The 8,438-nt window shown below is 38.2% G+C and overlaps 1 pseudogene across 1 annotated transcript; it reads right to left on the bottom strand.

Annotated features, from left to right (window-relative positions):
- Window positions 1–2,174: 2,174 nt before the first annotated feature.
- LOC103706448 (protein NRT1/ PTR FAMILY 8.3-like) lies at window positions 2,175–8,017 on the bottom strand (annotated as a pseudogene). The gene is made up of 5 exons (XR_016399970.1): window positions 7,869–8,017; window positions 4,874–4,979; window positions 4,311–4,528; window positions 3,626–4,182; window positions 2,175–3,181 (listed from the first exon to the last, which is right to left on the bottom strand). The product of XR_016399970.1 is annotated as a protein NRT1/ PTR FAMILY 8.3-like (transcript).
- Window positions 8,018–8,438: the final 421 nt, after the last annotated feature.

Genomic DNA, 8,438 nt, shown 5'->3' with positions numbered 1-8,438 from the left:
CTTCACTACAACTTTCTTTTTTTTTTGCTGAAATACTACAACTTCCTTTGGATAAGTATCAATTTAGCCAACTCATGAATTGAATGGATGAAGTGTGTGTGCGCGTGAATGGATGAAGTGTGTGTGTGTGTGTGTGTGTTTCATATTTGGCAATCAAGGTTTGGGACTTGAAAAAGGTTGGGTTCATTGTGAGATTGAGCCAATCGAAGATTATGCGTCACTTTGATGCCAATTATACAATACTCAGATCGAACAATAGTCTAACTTCATTGTAAACTTTAATACTATTTGATACAAGCTTTTCTCGACAAGATCACGCTTATGACTTGATCTCATGAATGGTTTCTTAATCAAACCAGATTCAAGTAAACGATATGGCATGTGCCTTGCATTGCAATATGACTGATGCCAAAATATTTGTTATATTATTGCAGTGTAGAACCAAAAGGTGATGTATGCAGCATGATGGAAAATATTTTGGCTTTAGCCATTGCAAATTGTGGTTGGAGGGAACAACTGCAATAGATCATCCATCAAGTGCTGAAATATTTGATCACCGTCGGACCTAAATCTCATCTTCCCAAGCATCAATATAAGGATCTTTTTATTCTTTTATAGTTACTCATCTGTGTACAGATTCAATATTTAATTAAAATGAAAGCTGATACAACATATCCCGAGCTCAAATAAAGACATCAAGGAGTAGCTTTTTTCACTAACCACCTCTTAAAGAACGTTCCTCGTAGAAATTTGTCCTTGAAGAACACATCCTTTGCAGTATTCTATGTCTAGAAAAAACTCCAGAATAACAAATGCCAAATAGTTCCTTGCAAAAAAATTCCATGCAGCATATCTTGCAAGGCGATAATTGTAAATTTTAAGGTGAGAATACATATGCAATGCTATGGTGACTTACTAGTTGTTAATGCAATAGAAATCTTTGTAAACCTGTCCCTTACTGTCATTAGTGATCGATAGTATCGTATTAACGTACATGGTTTCCGAATTTATTATTCATATTCCAATTTTCTTAACTAATATTGCGGAGATGAGCAGTGCATGTACTACAGTTCAATTTGAAGTTCAAATTGCTTGATGCTGGAGATTATGAATTGAGTAAAATTAAGATACCTTTCGATTTTGAAGTCCTCTGCTATCCAAGACACTTGCATTAGATGATCTGAACCTAATATAATTTTAGAGTGTTGTTAAAAGAAGAGTTTCAAAACTTAATGTGAGAAATCCTTGCCATAAACATTTTTAAATTTGACAATTCTATGATTCAAATGGTATTTCTTGAAAATAGTAAATTCTGCTATGTTCATTCTAGAAAAGGAGCTTCTGAAATCCCTGTGTAATAAAGCACTTATATGTTGAATGGATTGACCGAAGGGAATTAAATGACAAATTTATTAGTTAAACAAATCCAAGATATCTATATGAATTCAAATTAGTTATTATATATATGTATGCAAACAATAATGTCATTATATTTGAAAAAAAAAATCAATATTACCATATTCTATAGGTGTATGTTTGAAATGTGGTCATTCACTGCGAAACAAGTGAGGGAACATTGATTGGCGTTTCAAACTCGGACAAGTCTACTAGATGATCAATTATACAATATCCTAAACTTACAGTTCTATCATGAATTCTGGTTGACTCTAGTCATATTTATAAGCAACTTTTAAGTTCCACAATTTGAATATCAAATATCTCGGTGACATTATGCACTAGAAATCTGCAATAATCTGCCTTTCAGGGATGGGAAGTTGCTGACCCAGCAAGTACACAAAGTAGCCTTTCATATCCCTCTATACTTCCAGCTAATAATTATTTTAAAATAAAATTGCAACATATGATTTATAACGTTATGATTTGAAGGAATTAAGTTATATTTTTACATTCTTTATGCAATCTTGTTGCCATATTTCATGAAAGCAAAATGGTTGAGTGATTGCTGCACTAATCGTCTGATGATTGATAGGACAAATGAAATCTGCAATAGCTACTTTGCCTTGCTTTTTCAGTTCTTGTCTCATTTTAATACAGGTAAACATGTTTTTATTTTAGTAAGGCATATAAATTAAATTTAATGTCATAACTAGTTTTTCATGTGGAGAAGAGCTCATACCTCAATAGAAGTTTCCAAAGTGCTAACTTCAGTAGAATTGAGAGTATTAACATAAATATTTGATTTTTCAAAATATTATCAATCTCTTACAATGTACAATCCAATTACAATGATTCAATTCTATCATATCCACTATTATTGGTAAAAACAGTGGTGAAAAGGCATCTAGTTTATTGTAATTTTCCACATAACACAAGCAACAACTGTTGCTCTTAATTAGCTTTGTAAATCCAACTTCGGTTATCTAAAATGTTTTCTTCAGTGTATAATTCCTTGCAAAAGATAGATAAGCAGCAAAATTCAATGCAGACAGGCCTGTCAACGCCAAGAAGTAATAATCGAGGTGCCCACTGTTCAAATCCTCCGATATCCACCCCGGACTCCCTCCTCTTGTCGTCGCAAGATCAACAAGTGTGACAATAAGAGAGCTCAAGTAACTGCCAAAGGAGATGGTGAGCAATGCAATTGCTGTGCACATGCTCTTCATTGTATCAGGTGCCTGGCCATAGAAGAATTCAAGCTGGGTAATGAGACTGAAGACTTCTGAGCCTTGCTATAATAAAATACTGGGGAAGTTGCCATGCGATACTTATATATTCACCAGCCTTGCCCCTCTCCAATCTCCTCGCCTCCACAAATGCTGCAGTTGCCATTGCTAGGATCATCAAAAACCGGCCAATTCCCATCCTCTGCAGTTGTGAAAGTCCCCTTCCGTTCCCAATGTAGCTTCTAGTTATTGGAACTATGATTTTATTGTAAAAAAGGACCCAAGCCATGATACATATCACTTCAAAAGAACACAAGGATGCAGGAGGGATAGAAATGGACCCGATCTTCGTGTTCATCGCACTGCCTTGTTGGATGAAAGTGGTATTCATCTGAGAATATGCAGTGCAGTAGAGGATGCCAGTCACCCATATTGGCAGCAGGCGCAGAAGTATCTTCAATTCTTCCACTTGAGTTATTGTACAAAGTTCCCATGAACTTTGAGGATCATTATCTTTTAGGTCTGAATACAAGATAATAGCAGCTTTGTCCAAAAACCTGAGCAGACATCATATAATTCCTTAAAGAAGACCAGTATAATAAATTCTACTACCTTAGAAGAAGACTCAGAGAGACGGTAAGAATCAACTGAGGGAGCAGCTCAGGATTTCATTTATCCATGACAATGATTTATATAGACGTAGTTTGTGTAAACAATATAAAATTAGAAAGGGAACATATTGGATTCAGCGAAATGACTAGTTGGCATAAAGTCAGTTTGTCCCTTGCTATTGAGTCCTGATATTTTCAGAAGTTTACCAAACAGATAATTTCATAAGCAATCCCTTGAAATAGGAGCTGTTCACTGATATATCTAAAGCCTACATTTGAAAAACATTTCTTGATTTGGAACCTGGAATATGGATTTCCTTGGCTTCATTGTAAAGTTTAATCAAAAAATATTAGTTGTGGCACCTGTCACTTTAAATTTTATAAAAGTACCTGAATTCTTCAGTATGCATCAATCTCTCTTGTCCCAAATTATCCGAGTTCTTGTCATTCACCTCATGCAATAGAGTGCTGTCTGTGGGTACTTCCAAGCTCATCTTCCTACAAGAGGCAACCAATACCTGAAAAACACTCTTCAGAGGACTCCCACTTGGCATCCGCAGCCGATAAATTGGTGTTCCTAACAAATAGCCTCCAAAGGCCAAAGCTATGCACAATGTTGCAATGCCAAACCCAAGTGCCCAATCTACATTTTCCTGTATATAGACTATCAAAGTGCCCGAAGTAAGCAGTCCGAAGGTGATAGTAACATAAAACCAACTGAAGAAAGCACGCTTCTTTTCTCTCTCGACCGGGTTCTCATCACTGAATTGATCTGCACCAAAAGGAAGCAATGCCGACCTGACTCCTCCACTCCCAAAAGCAATGAGATACAGCCCAGAAAAGAACATGAGATTCTGAGCTCTAGTTGCTGGCTGACATGAGCTTCCTTCACATGGAGGAGGCTTTAAAGATGGAGCAAAAGCCGAGACAGTGATGGTAATCATCCCCTAGTAATAATTAAAAAGATCAATGTAGAAGAAAAAAATAATTATTGTCATAATTTATGACAATGGAGAACGTGTTATCACACTAGTATTTTCGGAATGAATGATGAAGGGTTCTAAAGCTCGCAGACCACGAGATATATTGTGAGGGAGATGAGTATTGTCTTGTAATTCCCCCAATATGTATCAGCTATAAGAGCTCCAACCAGTGGTATAAAATAGCTTGTTCCACTCCAAGTAGCAGCATTTGCAGCATTAGAAGCATTGCTTCCATGGAGGACATTGCGTAGATATACAACTAAGTTTGTAGCAATGCCATTGAAAGCTGTACTCTCCAAGCATTCAAATCCTAGAAGAACAAGGAAATTTTAAGTCATATGCTGTGTCCTCAAAAAAGATTGTTTTAGTACAGGAAAAGTTAAGCTTGTACATAACCAACCAATTTTTTTTTTTTAAAAAAAAAACCATGAGAATCTCAATTTGTTCTTATGTTTTCCGTTTAGTATCAATGTCATACCAAACTAGGCCTAGAAAATTCCTGATACCTCCAAAACTAGTTAAAACTCTGAACACTTGCTGCATTTTTGCTCATATTCTGCAAGAACATGCCTTGTACCATACGGTGGCCATATTAGTAAATCTTTGAAAGGTATCTTGAACAACCTATATGATATGGGAATAGATTAAACCTCACCCAGAATAATTTTTGGTGCTTTCCAGTCACTAGGTTTGTCCTGTAACTGAGGTCCTTCACGTACTTCCAGTGATGTGTCATCTTCACAGTGCCTTGATGAATAGCTCTGGAAAAAAACACCAGATATCAGCAAAAATTATCATGGTTGATAACCCTCTGCAAATTATTAGTTAAGATTGTGTTGTGATATCTAGGATAAATGCTGAACTGTAATTATGCAAAAGTGTTTTGGTTAATGATGGCCAAGAAATCAGCAGGGCTGGGCATAAGTACAAACAAAACAATGCCCCAGAACAAACTGAAGACCCAGTTATATCCCAGAGCCATCCTTTATTTTTTTTCAGAGGCTTCGATTTGCCAAAGGGCCTTGAAGTAGGGATTCAACAGATCTCCAGCATTGATGAATTTATAAAGGGATATTACAGCTGTCAGGAACTCAGGATTGTGCACAAATTTCACCCATTATAGTATGCACGATCTTGGATATCATAGCAGAGACGCATACTGCATGCACAAACTTAGTATATCAGCTTAGAGCAATCTCCATATCAAATTCAAATTTAGTATCTGTACTAAATCATACAATTTTGCTATTCTATTATATTATATCTGATCTCCAGTATCTTTTCCATAATCATAGAATTTTGTTATTGTATTGTACTATATTTGGTCGCCCGAGTCAAGGGGATCAACTTAGTATATAAAGTACACCAGTGCCATAAACAGAACAAGAAATTTAAATCTCATTTCCAGTAGTATAAATTTTTCAAGGGAGCTCACAGAGAATGATCTATTGTTAGTTAGCTTCTAGATTGGCTTATCCTCCACCCTGGTTGGTCTCCAGACGGGCAGGCTTCTGAGTTCAGTCTCCTCTCCTCATCCAGAAAGGCTCCCAAAGCATCGGTGTATTCCATATTGGTTAGTTGATTGGAAGCATGTTTGCAAGGCCAAGTCTGAAGGGGGTTTGTGAGGCAAGAATTTAGAGGACATGAACTAAATGGGCATAGAGATTCCAAGTTAATCTGACAGCCAAATGCAGGAGACTAATGCACACCTCGTACTATTCAAGAAGGTTTCTGGCTCCAAGAACCGGGAAATTTGTTGTTGGCCTCTCACTTACATGGAAGGAAATCAGTAAGAACTTAAATGCCTTCTCGAACCGTTCAGCTTTCAGAGTTGGTAATGGTAGATGTGTGAGATTCTGGGAAGGCTCATAAGGAAGAGTCCATCCCACTTGCTCTTCTATTTCCCAATCTCTACTCAATTCATTCTGAAGCCTAATGTACTGTAGCTTCGTGATGGAAATGGAGAACCAGGGAATGGAAGATCGCCTCTTGGTATTGTGTGTTCACCATTTGTCTTTTAGATGGATCCAACCTACTTTAACGCACTCTTTGAAGTGATCTTGAATGGAGCTTCCCCTTCTTTTCTACTCATATAAAAGCCTAAATTAAAGCTTTCAGAGCAAGAAGGCTGGCAAAATTGTAATGATCGGAATGATAAGGTACAGAAGAAGCGTCAGAGCGCATGCAATGAGTTATGTAGATATCTAATTGTCGATATGCTTTGCTACATAAAATAGCAGGCTTCTGAAATTGGCTAATTGCGCTACCAACATAACAAAGAATCAATTTAGATGGTCAACATTTGTGAAGTTGAAGGTGCAAAAAGCCTAACTAAAGGGGTCTGGATTTTTTTAAAAAGAAATTGAAAGATCCCACATCGGCTAAACTCGTTTTAGAGTTTGAGCATATGAGGCGGATGTTTCTAAATCCTACAGGCGCATTTTGGATGGAAAACAAAATCAGAGAGGAGTCTAAGCGGCGCCTGCGCACACGTGCGGGCTCCGGAACCGGACAATATCTAGCAGGAAAGCTCCGTGCTCCCCCCTCATATAGTCCCCACGTGGGTACTGGGTGCCTCACGTACCCTACGCAGGCGGAGGCGTGACATTTGGTATCAGAACCGAGAACGACTCTAGTCCGAGGATTGGTGAATGAAAGATCTCACATTAGCTAAACTCATTTCAGAGCCTGGGTATATGAGGCAAGTGTCTTCAAATCCTGCATACGCGTTTTGGATAAAAACAAAATCGGAGAGAGGTCTGAGCGGCGCGTGTGCCCACGTGCGAGCTCCAGAATCGGACAATATTTGGCAGGAAAGTCCCGTGTTCCTCCCTCATATGGCCCTCACGTGCCCCGCGCAGGCGGGGGCGTGACAAAAATATTAGCTGAAGCATCATTTAATTTATTTTATATTATTTATTTATTTTGAGATCTGTAGGGGCCGGCTAATTCTCACCTACCCCAGTATCTCTAGAGAGTCCAGTTGATGATAGGGTGGGAGCTTGCCTGCTTCTTCTTATATGTTGAGGAAGATCTGATTGGCTGATACGGAGAGATTAGGCATAGAAAATATTAAAATTTATATAAGCCCGGTCCATGATCAGCTCTGTTTGAGAGCTAATTCTAACTTGTGCTGTGGTCAACAACGACGACGACAAAAAAAAAATGCAGAAAGGAAATCTGAAATAAAATGCACATAACCTTCCTTGACAAAGTCTAAGGGCAGGTAAGAATCCAAAGAGTCAAAAGTAAACAAAATTGACAAGGTCAACCCCCCTAGTTCATTCAAGGCTTCTTGTTGGCAACATGATTGCTAGAACTGTTAACACTTAGGATGACCATAAGAAGTTTGGTGGCTTGATGGTTGTTGGGGTGCAATGGACAGCTACCACCACGAAAAACAATAGCAAGCACCATCCAGCTGACACGTAGCCATTTCACGCGGCCCCACTACAAATACACGTATGTTTTTCCCCGATACAAAATGTTAGAACCCAAACATTCCATTCTCTCACGAATTTAGGAGAAATCAACGTAAACTAATACCAAAACGGGTATTTTGAGGGGAGAAAACAGATTAATAACCAGAAGTTTCACCAAAAACAACATAATAAAGATGAAAAATTTAAGGAAAAAGAGGATGTCGCTACCTTACTTAGCAAAGGCGTTCTCTCCCCTCTCTCCATAGAAGAACTCCCCAACTCCATTGCTCTTCCAAGTGGAGTCGGCCCTTCCCTTATCCAAGACCACCTCCTTCCAACCATATATATTTATGTTGTTACTGCTGTTGAGCAAAATGACTATAATGCCTTCACAGCATTGACGAACTTATGGATCAAATCAAGTACTTTGGGGTATTAGTCGTCTTCGAGAAAAAAAGGTTGGTGGGGTTGGTGAGGTGACGTTGGGCTATCGGCATACAGCTTCATGATTGGACTTTGATGACAAATAAATTTGGATGATTCATAACAAGAGGCACCACATGAGGTTGGGTTCAGGTTGCATCATTCTTGCGAAAGATGATTGATGTTCTTTCATGACATTGATCATTAGATTAGATTGCACGCTGAACAAATCTCAAAACATTTTAAAATTCTTTATTTATTCATCTGCATTGATCTCAAAGTGGTCATTATGCGGTCCAACGATGCATTCAGAGGAAGGTTAACCCTTCCTCAGAGTTCATTCCTTCGTATAATCGCTTCATGCAAACCACCAAA

The sequence above is a fragment of the Phoenix dactylifera genome, chromosome 3 (genome assembly GCF_051530095.1).
Source record: "Phoenix dactylifera cultivar Ajwa chromosome 3, Ajwa_hap1_PhDact_Kaust_v1.1, whole genome shotgun sequence".
NCBI lineage: Eukaryota > Viridiplantae > Streptophyta > Magnoliopsida > Arecales > Arecaceae > Phoenix > Phoenix dactylifera.
Note: the sequence above shows the minus strand (reverse complement) of the source record. Positions and strands in the feature narration are given on the sequence as shown.